The 19,642-nt window shown below is 36.9% G+C and overlaps 38 non-coding genes across 38 annotated transcripts; all 38 read left to right on the top strand.

Annotated features, from left to right (window-relative positions):
* The first annotated feature begins 747 nt into the window (after positions 1-747).
* On the top strand, positions 748-819 carry Trnaq-cug (transfer RNA glutamine (anticodon CUG)). The gene has a single exon. It is a non-coding gene; the product is annotated as a tRNA-Gln (tRNA).
* Positions 820-7,602: 6,783 nt separating this feature from the next.
* Trnaq-cug (transfer RNA glutamine (anticodon CUG)) lies at positions 7,603-7,674 on the top strand. Its single transcript has one exon. It is a non-coding gene; the product is annotated as a tRNA-Gln (tRNA).
* A 1,464-nt stretch (positions 7,675-9,138) lies between these two features.
* On the top strand, positions 9,139-9,210 carry Trnaq-cug (transfer RNA glutamine (anticodon CUG)). The gene has a single exon. It is a non-coding gene; the product is annotated as a tRNA-Gln (tRNA).
* A 147-nt stretch (positions 9,211-9,357) lies between these two features.
* Positions 9,358-9,429, top strand: Trnaq-cug (transfer RNA glutamine (anticodon CUG)). The gene has a single exon. It is a non-coding gene; the product is annotated as a tRNA-Gln (tRNA).
* A 147-nt stretch (positions 9,430-9,576) lies between these two features.
* Positions 9,577-9,648, top strand: Trnaq-uug (transfer RNA glutamine (anticodon UUG)). The gene has a single exon. It is a non-coding gene; the product is annotated as a tRNA-Gln (tRNA).
* Positions 9,649-9,795: 147 nt separating this feature from the next.
* Positions 9,796-9,867, top strand: Trnaq-cug (transfer RNA glutamine (anticodon CUG)). The gene has a single exon. It is a non-coding gene; the product is annotated as a tRNA-Gln (tRNA).
* Positions 9,868-10,014: 147 nt separating this feature from the next.
* Trnaq-cug (transfer RNA glutamine (anticodon CUG)) lies at positions 10,015-10,086 on the top strand. Its single transcript has one exon. It is a non-coding gene; the product is annotated as a tRNA-Gln (tRNA).
* A 147-nt stretch (positions 10,087-10,233) lies between these two features.
* Trnaq-cug (transfer RNA glutamine (anticodon CUG)) lies at positions 10,234-10,305 on the top strand. The gene has a single exon. It is a non-coding gene; the product is annotated as a tRNA-Gln (tRNA).
* Positions 10,306-10,452: 147 nt separating this feature from the next.
* Positions 10,453-10,524, top strand: Trnaq-cug (transfer RNA glutamine (anticodon CUG)). Its single transcript has one exon. It is a non-coding gene; the product is annotated as a tRNA-Gln (tRNA).
* Positions 10,525-10,671: 147 nt separating this feature from the next.
* Positions 10,672-10,743, top strand: Trnaq-cug (transfer RNA glutamine (anticodon CUG)). Its single transcript has one exon. It is a non-coding gene; the product is annotated as a tRNA-Gln (tRNA).
* Positions 10,744-10,890: 147 nt separating this feature from the next.
* Positions 10,891-10,962, top strand: Trnaq-cug (transfer RNA glutamine (anticodon CUG)). Its single transcript has one exon. It is a non-coding gene; the product is annotated as a tRNA-Gln (tRNA).
* A 147-nt stretch (positions 10,963-11,109) lies between these two features.
* Positions 11,110-11,181, top strand: Trnal-cag (transfer RNA leucine (anticodon CAG)). Its single transcript has one exon. It is a non-coding gene; the product is annotated as a tRNA-Leu (tRNA).
* Positions 11,182-11,328: 147 nt separating this feature from the next.
* Trnaq-cug (transfer RNA glutamine (anticodon CUG)) lies at positions 11,329-11,400 on the top strand. The gene has a single exon. It is a non-coding gene; the product is annotated as a tRNA-Gln (tRNA).
* A 147-nt stretch (positions 11,401-11,547) lies between these two features.
* Trnal-cag (transfer RNA leucine (anticodon CAG)) lies at positions 11,548-11,619 on the top strand. The gene has a single exon. It is a non-coding gene; the product is annotated as a tRNA-Leu (tRNA).
* Positions 11,620-12,204: 585 nt separating this feature from the next.
* On the top strand, positions 12,205-12,276 carry Trnaq-cug (transfer RNA glutamine (anticodon CUG)). Its single transcript has one exon. It is a non-coding gene; the product is annotated as a tRNA-Gln (tRNA).
* Positions 12,277-12,423: 147 nt separating this feature from the next.
* Positions 12,424-12,495, top strand: Trnaq-cug (transfer RNA glutamine (anticodon CUG)). The gene has a single exon. It is a non-coding gene; the product is annotated as a tRNA-Gln (tRNA).
* A 147-nt stretch (positions 12,496-12,642) lies between these two features.
* Trnal-cag (transfer RNA leucine (anticodon CAG)) lies at positions 12,643-12,714 on the top strand. The gene has a single exon. It is a non-coding gene; the product is annotated as a tRNA-Leu (tRNA).
* Positions 12,715-13,299: 585 nt separating this feature from the next.
* Trnaq-cug (transfer RNA glutamine (anticodon CUG)) lies at positions 13,300-13,371 on the top strand. Its single transcript has one exon. It is a non-coding gene; the product is annotated as a tRNA-Gln (tRNA).
* Positions 13,372-13,518: 147 nt separating this feature from the next.
* Positions 13,519-13,590, top strand: Trnaq-cug (transfer RNA glutamine (anticodon CUG)). Its single transcript has one exon. It is a non-coding gene; the product is annotated as a tRNA-Gln (tRNA).
* Positions 13,591-13,737: 147 nt separating this feature from the next.
* On the top strand, positions 13,738-13,809 carry Trnaq-cug (transfer RNA glutamine (anticodon CUG)). Its single transcript has one exon. It is a non-coding gene; the product is annotated as a tRNA-Gln (tRNA).
* A 147-nt stretch (positions 13,810-13,956) lies between these two features.
* On the top strand, positions 13,957-14,028 carry Trnaq-cug (transfer RNA glutamine (anticodon CUG)). Its single transcript has one exon. It is a non-coding gene; the product is annotated as a tRNA-Gln (tRNA).
* Positions 14,029-14,394: 366 nt separating this feature from the next.
* Positions 14,395-14,466, top strand: Trnaq-cug (transfer RNA glutamine (anticodon CUG)). The gene has a single exon. It is a non-coding gene; the product is annotated as a tRNA-Gln (tRNA).
* Positions 14,467-14,613: 147 nt separating this feature from the next.
* On the top strand, positions 14,614-14,685 carry Trnaq-cug (transfer RNA glutamine (anticodon CUG)). The gene has a single exon. It is a non-coding gene; the product is annotated as a tRNA-Gln (tRNA).
* Positions 14,686-14,832: 147 nt separating this feature from the next.
* Positions 14,833-14,904, top strand: Trnaq-cug (transfer RNA glutamine (anticodon CUG)). Its single transcript has one exon. It is a non-coding gene; the product is annotated as a tRNA-Gln (tRNA).
* Positions 14,905-15,051: 147 nt separating this feature from the next.
* On the top strand, positions 15,052-15,123 carry Trnaq-cug (transfer RNA glutamine (anticodon CUG)). Its single transcript has one exon. It is a non-coding gene; the product is annotated as a tRNA-Gln (tRNA).
* A 366-nt stretch (positions 15,124-15,489) lies between these two features.
* On the top strand, positions 15,490-15,561 carry Trnaq-cug (transfer RNA glutamine (anticodon CUG)). Its single transcript has one exon. It is a non-coding gene; the product is annotated as a tRNA-Gln (tRNA).
* Positions 15,562-15,708: 147 nt separating this feature from the next.
* On the top strand, positions 15,709-15,780 carry Trnaq-cug (transfer RNA glutamine (anticodon CUG)). The gene has a single exon. It is a non-coding gene; the product is annotated as a tRNA-Gln (tRNA).
* Positions 15,781-16,145: 365 nt separating this feature from the next.
* Positions 16,146-16,217, top strand: Trnaq-cug (transfer RNA glutamine (anticodon CUG)). The gene has a single exon. It is a non-coding gene; the product is annotated as a tRNA-Gln (tRNA).
* A 147-nt stretch (positions 16,218-16,364) lies between these two features.
* On the top strand, positions 16,365-16,436 carry Trnaq-cug (transfer RNA glutamine (anticodon CUG)). The gene has a single exon. It is a non-coding gene; the product is annotated as a tRNA-Gln (tRNA).
* A 147-nt stretch (positions 16,437-16,583) lies between these two features.
* On the top strand, positions 16,584-16,655 carry Trnaq-cug (transfer RNA glutamine (anticodon CUG)). The gene has a single exon. It is a non-coding gene; the product is annotated as a tRNA-Gln (tRNA).
* A 147-nt stretch (positions 16,656-16,802) lies between these two features.
* On the top strand, positions 16,803-16,874 carry Trnaq-cug (transfer RNA glutamine (anticodon CUG)). The gene has a single exon. It is a non-coding gene; the product is annotated as a tRNA-Gln (tRNA).
* A 366-nt stretch (positions 16,875-17,240) lies between these two features.
* Positions 17,241-17,312, top strand: Trnaq-cug (transfer RNA glutamine (anticodon CUG)). The gene has a single exon. It is a non-coding gene; the product is annotated as a tRNA-Gln (tRNA).
* A 147-nt stretch (positions 17,313-17,459) lies between these two features.
* Positions 17,460-17,531, top strand: Trnaq-cug (transfer RNA glutamine (anticodon CUG)). Its single transcript has one exon. It is a non-coding gene; the product is annotated as a tRNA-Gln (tRNA).
* A 146-nt stretch (positions 17,532-17,677) lies between these two features.
* Positions 17,678-17,749, top strand: Trnaq-cug (transfer RNA glutamine (anticodon CUG)). Its single transcript has one exon. It is a non-coding gene; the product is annotated as a tRNA-Gln (tRNA).
* Positions 17,750-18,332: 583 nt separating this feature from the next.
* Positions 18,333-18,404, top strand: Trnaq-cug (transfer RNA glutamine (anticodon CUG)). The gene has a single exon. It is a non-coding gene; the product is annotated as a tRNA-Gln (tRNA).
* Positions 18,405-18,551: 147 nt separating this feature from the next.
* Positions 18,552-18,623, top strand: Trnaq-cug (transfer RNA glutamine (anticodon CUG)). The gene has a single exon. It is a non-coding gene; the product is annotated as a tRNA-Gln (tRNA).
* A 366-nt stretch (positions 18,624-18,989) lies between these two features.
* Positions 18,990-19,061, top strand: Trnaq-cug (transfer RNA glutamine (anticodon CUG)). Its single transcript has one exon. It is a non-coding gene; the product is annotated as a tRNA-Gln (tRNA).
* Positions 19,062-19,426: 365 nt separating this feature from the next.
* On the top strand, positions 19,427-19,498 carry Trnaq-cug (transfer RNA glutamine (anticodon CUG)). The gene has a single exon. It is a non-coding gene; the product is annotated as a tRNA-Gln (tRNA).
* Positions 19,499-19,642: the final 144 nt, after the last annotated feature.

Genomic DNA, 19,642 nt, shown 5'->3' with positions numbered 1-19,642 from the left:
TGAAAAGTTTTTTGTACTCCCGTGTATAATTAAGACGTGACAGTCATTAATTTCGGTTAATAAATCGTCAATTACCTACTGTGAGTCTACGGTTCCATGGTGTAATGGTTAGCACTCTTGACTCTAAATCAAGCGATCCGTGTTCAAATCTCTGTAGAACCTAACGTACAATTTCTTTTAATCTGAAATTCAGACCATGATCACCCCGAGTACAAAAAATTTATAAGTTGGTTGTGCTCCCGTGTATAATTAAGACGTGACTGTCATTAATTTCGGTTAATAAATCGTTAATTAGTGATTATAAGTGTACGGTTCTCTCGTGTAATGGTTAGTACTCTGGACTCTAAATCCGTTAATCCGAGTTCAAATCTCGGTAGAAGCTACCGTGCAATTTTTTTAATCTTTAATTAAGATAATGATCACCCCGAGAAGAAACATAATTTTTTTTTGCGCTCCCGAGTATAGTTACCACCTGACAGTAATTAATTTCGGTTAATAAATCATTAATTAGTTGTTGTGAGTGTACGGTTCGATGGTGTAATGGTTAGTAGTCTGAGCTCTGAATCCAGCGATCCTGGTTCAAATCTCGGTAGGACCTAACGTACAATTTCCTTTAATCTGAAATTACGATCATGATCATCCCGAGTAAAAAAAATAAAAAAAGTTTTTTGTGCTCCCGTGTATAATTAAGACGTTACAGTCATTAATATGGGTTAAAAAATCGTTAATTAGTAATTGTGAGGGTACGGTTGTATGGTGTAATGGTTAGCACACTGGACTCTGACTCCAGCGCTCCGAGTTCAAATCTCGGTTGAACCAAATGTACAATTCCTTTGATTCTTAAATTCAGATCATAATCACCCCGAGTACACAAAATTAATAAGTTCTTGGGCTCCCGTGTATTGTTAAGACGTGACAGTCATTAATTTCGGTTAATAATTACTTATTGTGATAGTACGGTTCTATGTTGTAAAGGTTAGCAGTCTTGACTATTAATCCAGCGATCCGAGTTACGATCTAGCGTATACCTTGTGTTAATCTTAAATTCTAGGTCATGATCACCCTGAGTACAAAAAATTATGAAGTGTTTTGTGCTCCTGTGTATGATTAAGACGTGACAGTCTTTAATTTCCGTTAATTATATCCTAAATTAGTTATTGAGAGTGTACGGTTCTACGGTGTAATGGTTAGCACTTGACGCGAAATCCAGCGATACGAGTTCAAATCTCGGTAGAACCTAACGTACAATTAATTTTAATCAGAAATTCAGATCATGATCACCCCGAGCACAAAAAATTAAAAGGTTTTTTGTACTCCTGTGTATAATTAAGACGTGACAGTCATTAATTTCGGTTAATAAATCGTTAATTAGCTATTGCGAGTGTACGGGTCTATGGTGTAATGGTTAGCACTCTGCCTCTGAGTCCAGCTATCCGAGTTCAAATCTCGGTAGAACCTAACGTACAATTTCTTTTAATCTGAAATTAAGATCATGCTCCCCGCGAGTACAAAAAATTAAAAGGTTTTTGTACTCCCGTGTATTATTAAGACATGACAGTCATTAATTTCGGTTAATAAATTGTGAATTAGACATTTCGAGTGTACGGTTCTATGGTTTAATGCTTAGCACTCTCGACTATGAATCCAACGATCGTAGTTCAAAACTCGGTAGAACCTAACGTACAATTTCTTTTAATCTGAAATTCAGATCATGATAACCCCGAGTACAAAAATTAAATATTTTTTTTGTGCTCCCAGTAATAACACTGGTCAACAAAAATAAACTTATTAAAAGGTGTCTGATGTTTTTTTTTTAACTTATTTACTATATTTTTGCCATGCTAAATCTAGAAATAACATCCATTTTGCTCTCGGAGGTCAATTTATTTGTAAATTTCAATTTTAAATTATGCGACTTATATTTTTTAAAACAATGTTTTCAAGATTTACTAATGATGTTTCAATGGCAAAATATCAGTTTTTATGATAAAATTGCTGTATTCTAACAAAGAATCATGTACACTTCATATACAGTACATGTAACTAAAAATGAAAACTTAATGTTTGTATTATTACGGTCTTTTCGTTTTTTTGATTGTCGCAAATATTTTGGTGCTTGCACATCTCTTTTTAAATTCCAACAGTAGTCCGCCATCATCACTATGTCCCACCTTCCCTGGTAGCGTGATTCCATTTCTCTCAAGTCCTGGTGAAAGCGCTCTCCATGCTCATCGCTTAAAGAGCCAAGATTTTCGGGAAAGCGGTCCATGTGCGAGTACAGGTAGTGCATTTTTATGCTCATATTGCAGCCAAGGTTCCTAAAGGCCACTAACATGTTTGCTACTAGATCTTTATAGTTCTCTGCTTTTGTGTTGCCTAGGAAATTCATCACGACCTGAACAAAGCAATTCCACGCTTGTTGCTCAACAGGATTCATGGTCTCCTCAAACGCGGGGGAGTTTTTGATCAGCTGCCTAATTTGAGGACCATCAAAAATACCAGCTTTTAATTTTTCAGTTGACAAATTGGGGAATGTTTTACACAGAAACTGAAAACACCGTTCATCTTTATCCAGGGCTTTTGTGAATTGCTTCATCAAACCGAGCTTTATGTGCAGTGGAGGAAATAAAATACGTCCCCTGTCAACTGGAGGCTTGTTCATCAGATTTTTTGCTCTACAAATTGCAAGCTCTTCACGTACTGGCCATTCTTTTTTCACGTAATGTTGAGTACGATCCCTACTATCCCAGAGGCATAAAAACCATGGGTATTTGGTAAATCCAGACTGTTGACCAAGCAAGAAGTTGACCATTTTTAAGTCAACGCAAATCAGCCATTTATGTTGGTCATAAGAAATTTTTTCTAGGACGTACTTGCTTCATGCTATTCTTTTAATGTTGTCGAATGTGCCAATGGCACAGATGCAAATTGATTTCCATTGTGTAACAACACACATTTAAAAGACCTTTTGCTGCTGTCAATAAAAGGTCGCCAGTCCTCTGATTTGTATTCAGGCACGCCGAGATGTTCAGTAGCTCTACTATGTCATTGCAATAGACTAATTCTTTTTCTTGAGAAAAATATCTTAAAAATTCCTGGTGCCTGGTGCGGAAGAAACTTACCTTAACTTTACCATTTAGCATGTTCTTGTCCTTTAAACGAGATGCAAGAAGTTCGACAGAGTCTTTTTGCAAATTCAAATCGCGAACAAGATCGTTTAGTTCGTTTTGGGAAAACAATTTTTACTGCTCATCATTGTCATCGGGAAAGGATGCATCATGATGATCATCGGTAGTGGTAATGCTTTGAGTTTCATCCTGGCTACTGCTGCTTTCTTCAATACTTGTATCTTCAAATGCAGGTACGGGAATTTCTTCACTATGAGGAGTAGGGCGCATAGCTGACGGCAGATTGGGATACTCCAGTGTTGTGCGATTTTTTTGTTAATCCCCATGACATTGATAGCACAAAAGTAGCAATCGGTTGCATGATTTGAAGGCTCTCGCCAAATCATGGGGATGCCAAAGTTCATGGACTTTCGCGTGTCTTTGCTCCATAGACGGATATGCTCTGTGCATCTTTTGCAAACCATGTGAGGTGCCCAACTTTTGTCTTGATCGCCGAGCTTCATGCCAAAATATGCATAGTAAACGCGCTTGATAAAGGTGGTGACAGTATTGCGATTTGGTGCAAGTGTGTATTCACCACAAACATAGCAAAAAACATCTGGCTTATTTACACACATTCTTCGAGTCGCCATTGTATACCTGAAAAAAAATAAAAATTGAATTTGTGTACGTTGTCTCCATGAAATTTTAAAGTCTGTATCCAAAAAATTCGGCACAATTATATCTATGTCCTGCGAACAGTTTTAATCGCACAGTAATGAAATAATTTGACTCTGAAACACACAGAACCAATACGTAAGACTTACTTTCTCATCTGCTTTCATATGTTGGTGTGTTTTAATAACAAGTTTTACCATTGAATTCCCGTATGGGCCAAATAAAGTCTTATCTTATCTTTAAATATCGCATAATAATCGCAAAGACTCCCTAATCAAGATTTAATCAAAAATTGTTTATTCAAATGCTTTCTTCTTTGTATTGCAAGTGCTAAAAAATTTTAATTTGTTCAGGTAATAGAACTTTAAACGGTAAATGGTTAATACTTCTGTTGTACCTTTCTCGGGTATTTAAAAGTTAAGAAATAGAAAATTAATGATAGCTTAAAATGTCGACCTGACCCAGCAAAAAGAGTTATTTTTGGATTCAGCAAAATTGTCAAAAATCAGCACAATTGACCAGTGTAAATAATACGTGACAGTCATTAATTTCGGTTAATAAATCGTTAATTAGTTATTCCGAGTGTACGGTTCAGTGATGTAATGGTTAGCACTCTGGGCTCAGAATCCAGCGATACGAGTAAAAATCTCGGTAGAACCTCACGTACAATTACTTTGGATCTGACGTTCAGATCAGTATCACCCCGAGTACTAAAAATTGATAAGTTCTTTGTGCTCCCGTGTATAATTAAGACGTGACAGCTATTAATTTCGGTTAAGCAATCGTTAATTTTTGTTGTGATTTTACGGTTCTATGATGAAATTGTTAACATACTGGACTTTGAATCCAGCGATCCGATTTCAGATCTCGGTAGAACCTAACGTACAATTTCTTTTAATCTGAAATTCAGAGCATGATCACCCTGAGTACAAAAAATTAAAAAGTTTTTTGTGCTCCCGTGTATAATCAGGACGTGACAGTAATTAATTTCGGTTAATAACTCGTTAATTAGTCATGGTGAGTGTATTGTTCTAGGGTGAAATGCTCAGAACTCTGGACACTTTATCCAGCGATCTGAGTAAAGATCTCGGTAGCACCTTACGTTCAATTACTTTTAATCAGAAATTAAGATCATTATCACCATGAGACCAAAAACTTAGATAGTATTTTGTGCTCTCGTGTATAATAAAGATGTGACAGTAATTAATTTCCATTTATTATATCGTTAATAAGCTATTGTTAGTGTGAGGTTCTATAGTGTAATGGTTAGTACACTAAATCCAGCAATAGGAGTTCAAATCTCGGAAGAACCTTACGCCCAATTACTTTTAATCTGAAATTAAGATCATTATGACACCTAGCCCTAAAATTTAGATAGTATTTATTGTATGGTTAATTAGTTATTGCGGGTGTACGTTCTTCTGGTGTAATGGTTAGCACTCTGGACTCTGAATCCAGCGATCTGAGTAACAATCTCAGTATACCTTACATACAATTGCTTTTACTCTGAAATTCAGATCATGATCACCCCGAGTAAAAGAAATTAGAAAACTTTTGAGCTCCCGTCTATAATTGAGACGTGACAGTCATTAATTTCGGTTAATAAATCGTTAATTAGGTATTGTGAGTGTACGGTTCTATGATGTAATGGTTAGCACTCATAATCCAGCGATCGAAGTTCAAATGTTGGTGGAACCTTACGTACAATTCCTTTTAATCAGAAATTTAGATCATGATGACCTCGAGTACAAAAAATTAAAACAGTTTTTGTGCTCCCGTGTATAATAAAGACGTGACAGTCATTAATTTCGGTTAATAAATCGTTAATTAACTATAGTGAGTGTACGGTTCTATGGTGTAATGGTTAGGCTATGGACACTGATTCCAGCGATCCGAATTAAAATATCGGTAGAACCTAACGTGCAATTACTTTTAATCTGAAATTCAGACAGTGATCACCCCGAGTACAAAAAAAAAAAGATATATATTTTTTGTGATCCGGTGTATAATGAAGACGTGACAGTCATTAATGTCGGTTAATAAATCGTTGATATGCTGTCTTGAATGTACGGTTCTATGGTGTAATGGTTAGTACTCTGGACTATGAATCACGCGATCCGTATTCAAATCTCGGTAGAACCTTACGTACAATTACTTTTAATCTGAAATTCAGATCATGATCACCCCGAGTAAAAAAAATTAAAAAGTGGTTTGTGCTCCCGTGTATAATTAAGACGCGACAGTCATTAATTTCTGTTAATGAATCGTTACTAAGCTATTGTGAGCATAAGGTTCTGTGGTATAATGGTTAGCACTCTGGACTCTGAATCCAACGATCCGAGTTCAAATCTTGGTAGAACCTAACGTACAATTACTTTTAATCAGAAATTCAGATCATCTACAAAAAATTAAAAGGTTTTTTGTACTCCCGTGTATTAATAAGACGTGACAGTCATTAATTTCGGTTAATAAATTGTTAATTAGCTATTGCGAGTGTACGGTTCTAACGTGTAATGGTTAGCACTCTGAACTCTGAATCCAGCAATCCGAGTTCAAATGTCGGTAGAACCTTACGTACAATTAATTTAAATCAGAAATTCAGATCATGATCTCCCCGAGCAAAAAAAATTAAAAGGTTTATTGTGCTCCCGTGTATAATTAAGCCGTGATAGTTATTAATTATGGTTAATAAATGATTAATAAGCCATGGTGAGCGTACGGACCTATAGTGTAATGGTTAGAACTCTGGACTCTGAATCCAGCCGTCGGAGTTCAAATCTCGGTAGAACCTAACGTATCACTACTTTTAATCTGGAATTCAGATAATGATCACCCAAATACAGAAATTTAAGATCTTTTTTGAGCTCCCCTGTATAATTTAGTCGGTACAGTAATTAATTTCGGTTAATACCCCGTTAATTAGCTATTGCGAGTGTACGGCCCTATGGTGTAATGGTAAGCTCTCTGGACTCTGAATCCAGCGATCCGAGTTCATATCTCGGTAGAACCTAACGTGCAATTACTTTTAATCAGAAATTCAGATCATGATTACACCGAGCAAAAAAAAATTAAAAGGTTTTTTGTACTCCCGTGTATAATTAAGACGCTACAGTCATTAATTTCTGTTAATAAATTGTGAATTAGCCATTGCAAGTGTACGGTTCTGTGGTGTATTGGTAAGTACCCTGGATTCAGAATCCAGCCATCCGAGTTCAAAACTCTGTAGAGCCTAACATACAAATCCTTTTAATCAGAAATGCAGACCTTGATCACACCGAGCACACAAAATTAATATGTTTTTGTACTCCCGTGTATAATTAAGACGTGACAGTCATTAATTTCGGTAAATAATTCGTTAATTGGCACTGGCGATTGTGCGGTTCGGAGGTGTAATAGTTAGTACTCGGGACTCTGAATCAATCGATCCGAGTCCAAATCTCGGTAGAACCTAACGTGGAATTACTTTTAATAAGAAATTCAGATCATGATCTCCCCGAGCAAAAAAAATTAATCGTTTTTTGTACTCCCTTGTGTAATAAAGACGTGACAGCCTTTAATTTCTGTTAATAAATCGTTAATTAGCTATTGCGAGTGTACGGTTCTATTGTGTAATAGTACGCACTCTGGACTCTGAATCCAGCGATCCGAGTTCAAATCTCGGTAGAACCTAACGTGGAATTACTTTTAATCAGAAATTCAGAACATGATCACCCCGAGCACGAAAATTTAAATGGTGCTTTGTACTCCCGTGTGTAATAAAGACGTGACAGTCATTAATATCGGTTAATAAATCGTTAATTAGCTAATGCGAGTGTACGGTTCTATGGTGTAATGGTTAGCACTCTGGACTCTGAATCCAGCGATCCGAGTTCAAATCTCGGTAGAACCTAACGCAGAACTACTTTTATTAAGAAATTAAGATCATGATCACCCCGAGCCCAAAAAATTAAAAGGTGTTTTGTACTCCCGTGTGTAATAAAGACGTGACAGTCATTAATTTCGGTTAATACATCGTTAATTGGCTCTTGGGAGCGTAGGGTCCTTAGGCGTAATTGTAAGCACTCTGGACTTTTAGTCGAGCGATCCGAGTTCAAATCTCGGTAGAACCTAACGTGCAATTACTTTTAATCATAAATTCAGATCATGATAACAACGAGCACACAAAATTAAAAGGTTTTTTGTACTCCCGCGTATAATGACGACACGACAGCCATTAATCTCGGTTAAAAGATCGTTAATCGGCTATTGCGAGCGTAGGGTTCTTAGGTGTAATTGTAAGCACACTGGACTTTGAATCGAGCGATACGAGTTCAAATCTCGGTAGAACCTAACGTGCAATTACTTTTAATCAGAAATTCAGATCATGATCACCACGAGCACACAAAATTAAAAGGTTTTTTGTACTCCTGCGTTCAATAAAGACGTGACAGTCTTTAATTTCTGTTAATAAATTGTTAATAAGCTATTGCGCATGTACGGTTCTCTGGTGTAATGGTTAGCACTCTGGACTCTAAATCCAGAGATCCGAGTTCAAATCTCGGTAGAACCTAACGTGCAATTACTTTTAATCAGAAATTCAGATCATGTCACCCCAAGCACAAAAAATTAAAATGTTTTTTGTACTCCTGTGTGCAATAAAGACGTGACAGTCTGTAATTTCTGTTAATAAATTGTTAATTAGCTATTGCGAGTGTACGGTTCTCTGGTGTAATGGTTAGCACTCTGCACTCTAAATCCAGAGATCCGAGTTCAAATCTCGGTAGAACCTAACGTGCAATTACTTTTAATCAGAAATTGAGATCATGTCACCCCAACCACAAAAAATTAAAAGGTTTTTTGTACTCCCGTGTGCAATAAAGACGTGATGGTCTTTAATTTCTGTTAATAAATTGTTAATAAGCTATTGCGAGTGTACGTTTCTATGGTGTAATGGTTAGCACTCTGGACTCTGAATCCAGCGATCCGAGTGCAAATCTCGGTAGAGCCTAAAGTGTAATTACTTTTAATCAGAAATTCAGATCATGTCACCCCAAGCACAAAAAATTAAAAGGTTTTTTGTATTCCCGTGTGCAATAAAGACGTGATAGTATTTAATTTCTGTTAATAAATTGTTAATTAAATATTGCGAGTGTACGGTTCTATGGTGTAATGGTCAGCACTCTGGACTTTGAATCCGGCAATCCGAGGTCAAATCACGGTAGAACCTAACGTGCAATTACTTTTAATCAGAAATTCAGATAATGTTACCCCAAGCACAAAAAATGAAAAAGTTTTTTGTACTCCCGTGTGCAATAAAGACGTGACAGTCTGTAATTGCTGTTAATAAATTGTTAATTAGCCATTGCAGGTGTACGGTTCTATGGTGTAATGGTTAGCACTCTGGACTCTGAATCCAGCGATCCGAGTTCAAATCTCGGTAGAACCTAACGTGCAATTACTTTTAATCAGAAATTCAGATCATGTCACCCCAAGCACAAAAAATTAACAGGTTTTTGTTACTCCTGTGTGCAATGAAGACGTGACAGTCTGTAGTTTCTGTTAATAAATTGTTAATTAGCAATTGCGAGTGTACGGTTCTATGGTGTAATGGTTAGCACTCTGGACTCTGAATCCAGCGATCCGAGTTAAAATTTCGGTAGAACCTAACGTGTAATTACTTTTAATCAGAAATTCAGATCATGTCACCCCAACCACAAACAATTAAAAGGTTTTTTGTATTCCCGTGTGCAATAAAGACGTGATAGTATTTAATTTCTGTTAAAAAATTGTTAATTAGATATTGCGAGTGTACGGTTCTATGGTGTAATGGTCAGCACTCTGGACTTTGAATCCGGCAATCCGAGTTCAAATCTCGGTAGAACCTAACGTGCAATTACTTTTAATCAGAAATTCAGATCATGTCACCCCAAGCACAAAAAATTAAAAGGTTTTTTGTACTCCCGTGTGCAATAAAGACGTGACAGTCTTTAATTTCTGTTAATAAATTGTTAATTTGCTATTGTGAGTGTACGGCTCTATGGTGTAATGGTTAGCACTCTGGACTCTGAATCCAGCGATCCGAGTTAAAATCTCGGTAGAACCTAACGTGCAATCACTTTTAATCAGAATTTCAGATCATGTCACCCCAAGCACAAAAAATTAAAAGGTTTTTTGTACTCCTGTGTGCAATGATGACGTGACAGTCTGTAGTTTCTGTTAATAAATTGTTAATTAGCTATTGCGAGTGTACGGTTCTATGGTGTAATGGTTAGCACTCTGGACTCTGAATCCAGCGATCCGAGTTCAAATCTCGGTAGAACCTAACGTGCAATTACTTTTAATCAGAAATTCAGATCATGTCACCCCAAGCACAAAAAATGAAAAAGTTTTTTGTACTCCTGTGTGCAATAAAGACGTGACAGTCTGTAATTGCTGTTAATAAATTTTTAATTAGCTATTGCGGGTGTACGGTTCTATGGTGTAATGGTTAGCACTCTGGACTCTGAATCCAGCGATCCGAGTTCAAATCTCGGTAGAACCTAACGTGCAATTACTTTTAATCAGAAATTCAGATCCTGTCACCCCCAGCACACAAAATTAAAAGGTTTTTTGTACTCCCGTGTGCAATAAAGACGTGACAGTCTTTAATTTCTGTTAATAAATTGTTAATTAGCTATTGCGAGTGTACGGTTCTATGGTGTAATGGTTAGCACTCTGGACTCTGAATCAAGCAATCCGAGTTCAAATCTCGGTAGAACCTAACGTGCAATTACTTTTAATCAGAAATTCAGGTCATGTCACCCCAAGCACAAAAAATGAAAAAGTTTTTTGTACTCCCGTGTGCAATAAAGACGTGACAGTCTGTAATTGCTGTTAATAAATTGTTAATTACCTATTGCGAGTGTACGGTTCTATGGTGTAATGGTTAGCACTCTGGACTCTGAATCCAGCGATCCGAGTTCAAATCTCGGTAGAACCTAACGTGCAATTAATTTTAATCAGAAATTCAGATCATGTCACCCCAAGCACAAAAAATTAAAAAGTTTTTTGTACTCCCGTGTGCAATAAAGACGTGACAGTCTGTAATTTCTGTTAATAAATTGTTAATTAGCTATTGCGAATGTACGGTTCTATGGTGTAATGGTTAGCACTCTGGACTCTGAATCCAGCGATCCGAGTTCAAGTCTCGGTAGAACCTAACGTGCAATTACTTTTAATCAGAAATTCAGATCATGTCACCCCAAGCACAAAAAATTAAAAGGTTTTTTGTACTCCTGCGTTCAATAAAGACGTGACAGTCTTTAATTTCTGTTAATAAATTGTTAATAAGCTATTGCGCATGTATGGTTTTATGGTGTAATGGTTAGCACTCTGGACTCAGAATCCAGCGATCAGAGTTCAAGTCTCGGTAGAACCTAACCTACAATTACTTTTAATCAGAAATTCAGATCATGTCACCCCAAGCACAAAAAATTAAAAGGTTTTTTGTACTCCTGTGTGCAATAAAGACGTGACAGTCTGTAATTGCTGTTAATAAATTGTTAATTAGCTACTGCGAGTGTACGGTTCTATGGTGTAATGGTTAGCACTCTGGACTCTGAATCCAGCGATCCGAGTTCAAGTCTCGGTAGAACCTAACGTGCAATTACTTTTAATCAGAAATTCAGATCATGTCACCCCAAGCACAAAACATTAAAAGGTTTTTTGTACTCCTCGGTTCAATAAAGGCGTGACAGTCTTTAATTTCTGTTAATAAATTGTTAATAAACTATTGCGCATGTACGGTTCTATGGTGTAATGGTTAGCACTCTGGACTCAGAATCCAGCGATCAGAGTTCAAATCTCTGTAGAACCTAACGTGCAATTACTTTTAATCAGAAATTCAGATCATGTCACCCCAAGCACAAAACATTAAAAGGTTTTTTGTACTCCTGTGTGCAATAAAGATGTTACAGTCTGTAATTTCTGTTAATAAATTGTTAATAAGCTATTGCGAGTGTACGGTTCTATGCTGTAATGGTTAGCACTCTGGACCCTGAATCAAGCGATCCGAGTTCAAATCTCGGTAGAACCTAACGTGCAATTACTTTTAATCAGAAATTTTGATCGTGTCACCCCAAGCACAAAAAATTAAAAGGTTTTTTGTACTCCTGTGTGCAATAAAGACGTGACAGTCTGTAATTTCTGTTAATAAATTGTTAATTAGCTATTGCGAGTGTACGGTTCTCTGGTGTAATGGTTAGCACTCTGGACTCTAAATCTCGAGATCCGAGTTCAAATCTCGGTAGAACCTAACGTGCAATTACTTTTAATCAGAAATTCAGATCCTGTCACCCCCAGCACACAAAATTAAAAGGTTTTTTGTACTCCCGTGTGCAATAAAGACGTGACAGTCTTTAATTTCTGTTAATAAATTGTTAATTAGCTATTGCGAGTGTACGGTTCTCTGGTGTAATGGTTAGCACTCTGGACTCTGAATCCAGCGATCCGAGTTCAAATCTCGGTAGAACCTAACGTGCAATTACTTTTAATCAGAAATTCAGGTCATGTCACCCCAAGCACAAAAAATGAAAAAGTTTTTTGTACTCCCGTGTGCAATAAAGACGTGACAGTCTGTAATTTCTGTTAATAAATTGTTAATTAGCTATTGCGAGTGTACGGTTCTATGGTGTAATGGTTAGCACTCTGGACTCTGAATCCAGTGATCCGAGTTAAAGTCTCGGTAGAACCTAACGTGCAATTACTTTTAATCAGAAATTCAGATCATGTCACCCCAAGCACAAAACATTAAAAGGTTTTTTGTACTCCTGGGTTCAATAAAGACGTGACAGTCTTTAATTTCTGTTAATAAATTGTTAATAAACTATTGCGCATGTACGGTTCTATGGTGTAATGGTTAGCACTCTGGACTCAGAATCCAGCGATCCGAGTTCAAATCTCGGCAGAACCTAACGTGCAATTACTTTTAATCAGAAATTCAGATCATGTCACCCCAAGCACAAAACATTAAAAGGTTTTTTGTACTCCTGTGTGCAATAAAGACGTTACAGTCTGTAATTTCTGTTAATAAATTGTTAATAAGCTATTGCGAGTGTACGGTTCTATGCTGTAATGGTTAGCACTATGGACCCTGAATCAAGCGATCCGAGTTCAAATCTCGGTAGAACCTAACGTGCAATTACTTTTAATCAGAAATTTTGATCGTGTCACCCCAAGCACAAAAAATTAAAAGGTTTTTTGTACTCCTGTGTGCAATAAAGACGTGACAGTCTGTAATTTCTGTTAATAAATTGTTAATTAGCTATTGCGAGTGTACGGTTCTCTGGTGTAATGGTTAGCACTCTGGACTCTAAATCCCGAGATCCGAGTTCAAATCTCGGTAGAACCTAACGTGCAATTACTTTTAATCAGAAATTGAGATCATGTCACCCCAAGCACAAAAAATTAAAAGGTTTTTTGTACTCCTATGTGCAATGAAGACGTGACAGTCTGTAGTTTCTGTTAATAAATTGTTAATTAGCTATTGCGAGTGTACGGTTCTATGGTGTAATGGTTAGCACTCTGGACTCTGAATCCAGCGATCCGAGTTCAAATCTCGGTAGAACCTAACGTGCAAATACTTTTGATCAGAAATTCAGATCATGTCACCCCAAGCACAAAAAATTAAAAGGTTTTTTGTACTCCCGTGTGCAATAAAGACGTGACAGTCTTTAATATCTGTTAATAAATTGTTAATTAGCCATTGCGAGTGTACGGTTCTATGGTGTAATGGTTAGCACTCTGGACTCTGAATCAAGCGATCCGAGTTCAAATCTCGGTAGAACCTAACGTGCAATTACTTTTAATCAGAAATTCAGATCATGTCACCCCAAGCACAAAAAATTAAAAGGTTTTTTGTACTCCTGTGTGCAATAAAGACGTAACAGTCTGTAATTTCTGTTAATAAATTGTTAATTAGCTATTGCGAGTGTACGGTTCTATGGTGTAATGGTTAGTACTCTGGACTCTGATTCCAGCGATCCGAGTTCAAATCTCGGTAGAACCTAACGTGCAATTACTTGTAATCAGAATTTCAGATCATGTCACCCCAAGCACAAAAAATGATAAAGTTTTTTGTACTCCCGTGTGCAATAAAGACGTGACAGTCTGTAATTGCTGTTAATAAATTGTTAATTAGCTATTGCAGGTGTACGGTTCTATGGTGTAATGGTTAGCACACTGGACTCTGAATCCAGCGATCCGAGTTCAAATCTCAGTAGAACCTAACATGCAATTACTTTTAATCAGAAATTCAGATCATGTCACCCCAAGCACAAAAAATTAAAAGGTTTTTTGTACTCCCGTGTGCAATAAAGACGTGACAGTCTTTAATTTCTGTTAATAAATTGTTAATTAGCCATTGCGAGTGTACGGTTCTATGGTGTAATGGTTAGTACTCTGGACTCTGATTCCAGCGATCCGAGTTCAAATCTCGGTAGAACATAACGTGCAATTACTTTTAATCAGAAATTGAGATCATGTCACCCCAAGCACAAAAAATTAAAAGGTTTTTTGTACTCCCGTGTGCAATGAAGACGTGACAGTCTGTAATTTCTGTTAATAAATTGTTTATTAGCTATTGCGAGTGTACGGTTCTATGGTGTAATGGTTAGCACTCTGGACTCTGAATCCAGCGATCCGAGTTCAAGTCTCGGTAGAACCTAACGTGCAATTACTTTTAATCAGAAATTCAGATCATGTCACCCCAAGCACAAAAAATTAAAAGGTTTTTTGTACTCCCGTGTGCAATAAAGACGTGACCGTCTGTAATTTCTGTTAATAAATTGTTAATTAGCTATTGCGAGTGTACGGTTCTATGGTGTAATAGTTAGCACTCTGGACTCTGAATCCGGCGATCCGAGTTCAAATCTCGGTAGAACCTAACGTGCAATTACTTTTAATCAGAAATTCAGATCATGTCACTCCAAGCACAAAAAATTAAAAGGTTTTTTGTACTTCCGTGTGCAATAAAGACGTGACAGTCTGTAATTTCTGTTAATAAATTGTTAATTAGCTATTGCAAGTGTACGGTTCTATGGTGTAATGGTTAGCACTCTGGACTCTGAATCCAGCGATCCGAGTTCAAATCTCGGTAGAACCTAACATGCAAATACTTTTAATCAGAAATTCAGATCATGTCACCCCAAGCACAAAAAATTAAAAGGTTTTTTGTACTCCCGTGTGCAATAAAGACATGACCGTCTTTAATTTCTGTTAATAAATTGTTAATTAGCTATTGCGAGTGTACGGTTCTATGGTGTAATGGTTAGCACTCTGGACTCTGAAACCAGCGATCCGAGTTCAAATCTCGGTAGAACCTAACGTGCAATTACTTTTAATCAGAAATTCAGATCATGTTACCCCAAGCACAAAAAATTAAAAGGTTTTTTGTACTCCCGTGTGCAATAAAGACGTCACAGTCTGTAATTTCTGTTAATAAATTGTTAATTAGCTATTGCGAGTGTACGGTTCTATGGTGTAATGGTTAAAACTCTGGACTCTGAATCCAGCGATCCGAGCTCAAATCTCGGTAGAACCTAACGTGCAATTACTTTTAATCAGAAATTGAGATCATGTCACCCCAAGCACAAAAAATTAAAAGGTTTTTTATACTCCCGTGTGCAATAAAGACGTGACAGTCTTTAATTTCTGTTAATAAATCGTTAATTAGCTAATGCGAGTGTAAGGTTCTATGGTGTAATGGTTAGCACTCTGGACTCTGAATCCAGCGATCCGAGTTCAAATCTCGGTAGAACCTAACGTGCAATTACTTTTTATCAGATATTCATATCATGTCACCCCAAGCACAAAAAATTAAAAGGTTTTTTGTACTCCCGTGTGCAATAAAGACGCGACCGTCTGTAATTTCTGTTAATAAATTGTTAATTAGCTATTGCGAGTGTACGGTTCTATTGTGTAATGGTTAGCATTCTGGACTCTGATTCCAGCGATCCGAGTTCAAATCTCGGTAGAACCAACGTGCAATTACTTTTAATCAGAAATTGAGATCATGTCACACCAAGCACAAAAAATTAAAAGGTTTTTTGTACTCCTGTGTCCAATGAAGACGTGACAGTCTGTAATTTCTGTTAATAAATTGTTAATTAGCTATTGCGAGTGTACAGTTCTATGGTGTAATGGTTAAAACTCTGGACTCTGAATCCAGCGATCCGAGTTCAAATCTCGGTAGAACATAACGTGCAATTACTTTTAATCAGAAATTGAGATCATGTCACCCCAAGCACAAAAAATTAAAAGGTTTTTTGTACTCCCGTGTGCAATGAAGACGTGACAGTCTGTAATTTCTGTTAATAAATTGTTAATTAGCTATTGCGAGTGTACGGTTCTATGGTGTAATGGTTAGCACTCTGGACTCTGAATCCAGCGATCCGAGTTCAAGTCTCGGTAGAACCTAACGTGCAATTACTTTTAATCAGAAATTCAGATCATGTCACCCCAAGCACAAAAAATTAAAAGGTTTTTTGTACTCCCGTGTGCAATAAAGACGTGACCGTCTGTAATTTCTGTTAATAAATTGTTAATTAGCTATTGCGAGTGTACGGTTCTATGGTGTAATAGTTAGCACTCTGGACTCTGAATCCGGCGATCCGAGTTCAAATCTCGGTAGAACCTAACGTGCAATTACTTTTAATCAGAAATTCAGATCATGTCACTCCAAGCACAAAAAATTAAAAGGTTTTTTGTACTTCCGTGTGCAATAAAGACGTGACAGTCTGTAATTTCTGTTAATAAATTGTTAATTAGCTATTGCAAGTGTACGGTTCTACGGTGTAATGGTTAGCACTCTGGACTCTGAATCCAGCGATCCGAGTTCAAATCTCGGTAGAACCTAACATGCAAATACTTTTAATCAGAAATTCAGATCATGTCACCCCAAGCACAAAAAATTAAAAGGTTTTTTGTACTCCCGTGTGCAATAAAGACATGACCGTCTTTAATTTCTGTTAATAAATTGTTAATTAGCTATTGCGAGTGTACGGTTCTATGGTGTAATGGTTAGCACTCTGGACTCTGAAACCAGCGATCCGAGTTCAAATCTCGGTAGAACCTAACGTGCAATTACTTTTAATCAGAAATTCAGATCATGTTACCCCAAGCACAAAAAATTAAAAGGTTTTTTGTACTCCCGTGTGCAATAAAGACGTCACAGTCTGTAATTTCTGTTAATAAATTGTTAATTAGCTATTGCGAGTGTACGGTTCTATGGTGTAATGGTTAAAACTCTGGACTCTGAATCCAGCGATCCGAGCTCAAATCTCGGTAGAACCTAACGTGCAATTACTTTTAATCAGAAATTCAGATCATGTCACCCCAAGCACAAAAAATTAAAAGGTTTTTTATACTCCCGTGTGCAATAAAGACGTGACAATCTTTAATTTCTGTTAATAAATCGTTAATTAGCTAATGCGAGTGTACGGTTCTATGGTGTAATGGTTAGCACTCTGGACTCTGAATCCAGCGATCCGAGTTCAAATCTCGGTAGAACCTAACGTGCAATTACTTTTTATCAGATATTCATATCATGTCACCCCAAGCACAAAAAATTAAAAGGTTTTTTGTACTCCCGTGTGCAATAAAGACGTGACCGTCTGTAATTTCTGTTAATAAATTGTTAATTAGCTATTGCGAGTGTACGGTTCTATTGTGTAATGGTTAGCATTCTGGACTCTGATTCCAGCGATCCGAGTTCAAATCTCGGTAGAACCAACGTGCAATTACTTTTAATCAGAAATTGAGATCATGTCACACCAAGCACAAAAAATTAAAAGGTTTTTTGTACTCCTGTGTCCAATGAAGACGTGACAGTCTGTAATTTCTGTTAATAAATTGTTAATTAGCTATTGCGAGTGTACAGTTCTATGGTGTAATGGTTAAAACTCTGGACTCTGAATCCAGCGATCCGAGTTCAAATCTCGGTAGAACCAACGTGCAATTACTTTTAATCAGAAATTGAGATCATGTCAACCCAAGCACAAAAAATAAAAAGGTTTTTTGTACTCCTGTGTGCAATGAAGACGTGACAGTCTGTAATTTCTGTTAATAAATTGTTTATTAGCTATTGCGAGTGTACGGTTCTGTGGTGTAATGGTTAGAACTCTGGACTCCGAATCCACCAATCCGAGTTCAAGTCTCGGTAGAACCTAACGTGCAATTATTTTAATCAGAAATTCAGATCATGTCACCCCAAGCACAAAAAATTAAAAGGTTTTTTGTACTCCCGTGTGCAATAAAGACGTGACCGTCTGTAATTTCTGTTAATAAATTGTTAATTAGCTATTGCGAGTGTACGGTTCTATTGTGTAATAGTGAGCACTCTGGACTCTGAATCCGGCGATCCGAGTTCAAATCTCGGTAGAACCTAACGTGCAATTACTTTTAATCAGAAATTCAGATCATGTCACTCCAAGCACAAAAAATTAAAAGGTTTTTTGTACTCCCGTGTGCAATAAAGACGTGACAGTCTGTAATTTCTGTTAATAAATTGTTTATTAGCTATTGCAAGTGTACGGTTCTATGGTGTAATGGTTAGCACTCTGGACTCTGAATCCAGCGATCCGAGTTCAAATCTCGGTAGAACCTAATATGCAAATACTTTTAATCTGAAATTAAGATCATGTCACCCCAAGCACAAAAAATTAAAAGGTTTTTTGTACTCCCGTGTGCAATAAAGACATGACCGTCTTTAATTTCTGTTAATAAATTGTTAATTAGCTATTGCGATTGTACGGTTCTATGGTGTAATGGTTAGCACTCTGGACTCTGAAACCAGCGATCCGAGTTCAAATCTCGGTAGAATCTAACGTGCAATTACTTTTAATCAGAAATTCAGATCATGTTACCCCAAGCACAAAAAATTAAAACGTTTTTTGTACTCCCGTGTGCAATAAAGACGTCACAGTCTGTAATTTCTATTAATAAATTGTTAATTAGCTATTGCGAGTGTACGGTTCTATGGTGTAATGGTTAAAACTCTAGACTCTGAATCCAGCGATCCGAGTTCAAATCTCGGTAGAACCTAACGTGCAATTACTTTTAATCAGAAATTCAGATCATGTCACCCCAAGCACAAAAAATTAAAAGGTTTTTTGTACTCCCGTGTGCAATAAAGACGTGACAGTCTTTAATTTCTGTTAATAAATCGTTAATTAGCTAATGCGAGTGTACGGTTCTATGGTGTAATGGTTAGCATTCTGGACTCTGAATCCAGCGATCCGAGTTCAAATCTCGGTAGAACCTAACGTGCAATTACTTTTTATCAGATATTCATATCATGTCACCCCAAGCACAAAAAATTAAAAGGTTTTTTGTACTCCTGTGCACAATAAAGACGTGACAGTCAGTAATTTCTGTTAATAAATTGTTAATTAGCTATTGCAAGTGTACAGTTCTATGGTGTAATGGTTAGCAGTCTGGACTCTGATTCCAGCGATCCGAGTTCAAATCTCGGTAGAACCAACGTGCAATTACTTTTAATCAGAAATTGAGATCATGTCACACCAAGCACAAAAAATTAAAAGGTTTTTTGTACTCCTGTGTCCAACGAAGACGTGACAGTCTGTAATTTCTGTTAATAAATAGTTAATTAGCTATTGCGAGTGTAAGGTTCTATGGTGTAATGGTTAAAACTCTGGACTCTGAATCCAGCGATCCGAGTTCAAATCTCGGTAGAACCTAACGTGCAATTACTTTTAATCAGAAATTCAGATCATGTCACCCCAAGCACAAAAAATTAAAAGTTTTTTTGTACTCCTGTGTGCAATAAAGACGTGACAGTCTGTAATTGCTGTTAATAAATTGTTAATCAGCTATTGCGAGTG

The sequence above is a fragment of the Euprymna scolopes genome, chromosome 7 (assembly GCF_053919585.1).
Source record: "Euprymna scolopes isolate OS-2025 chromosome 7, ASM5391958v1, whole genome shotgun sequence".
In the NCBI taxonomy this organism is placed as follows: domain Eukaryota; kingdom Metazoa; phylum Mollusca; class Cephalopoda; order Sepiida; family Sepiolidae; genus Euprymna; species Euprymna scolopes.
Note: the sequence above shows the minus strand (reverse complement) of the source record. Positions and strands in the feature narration are given on the sequence as shown.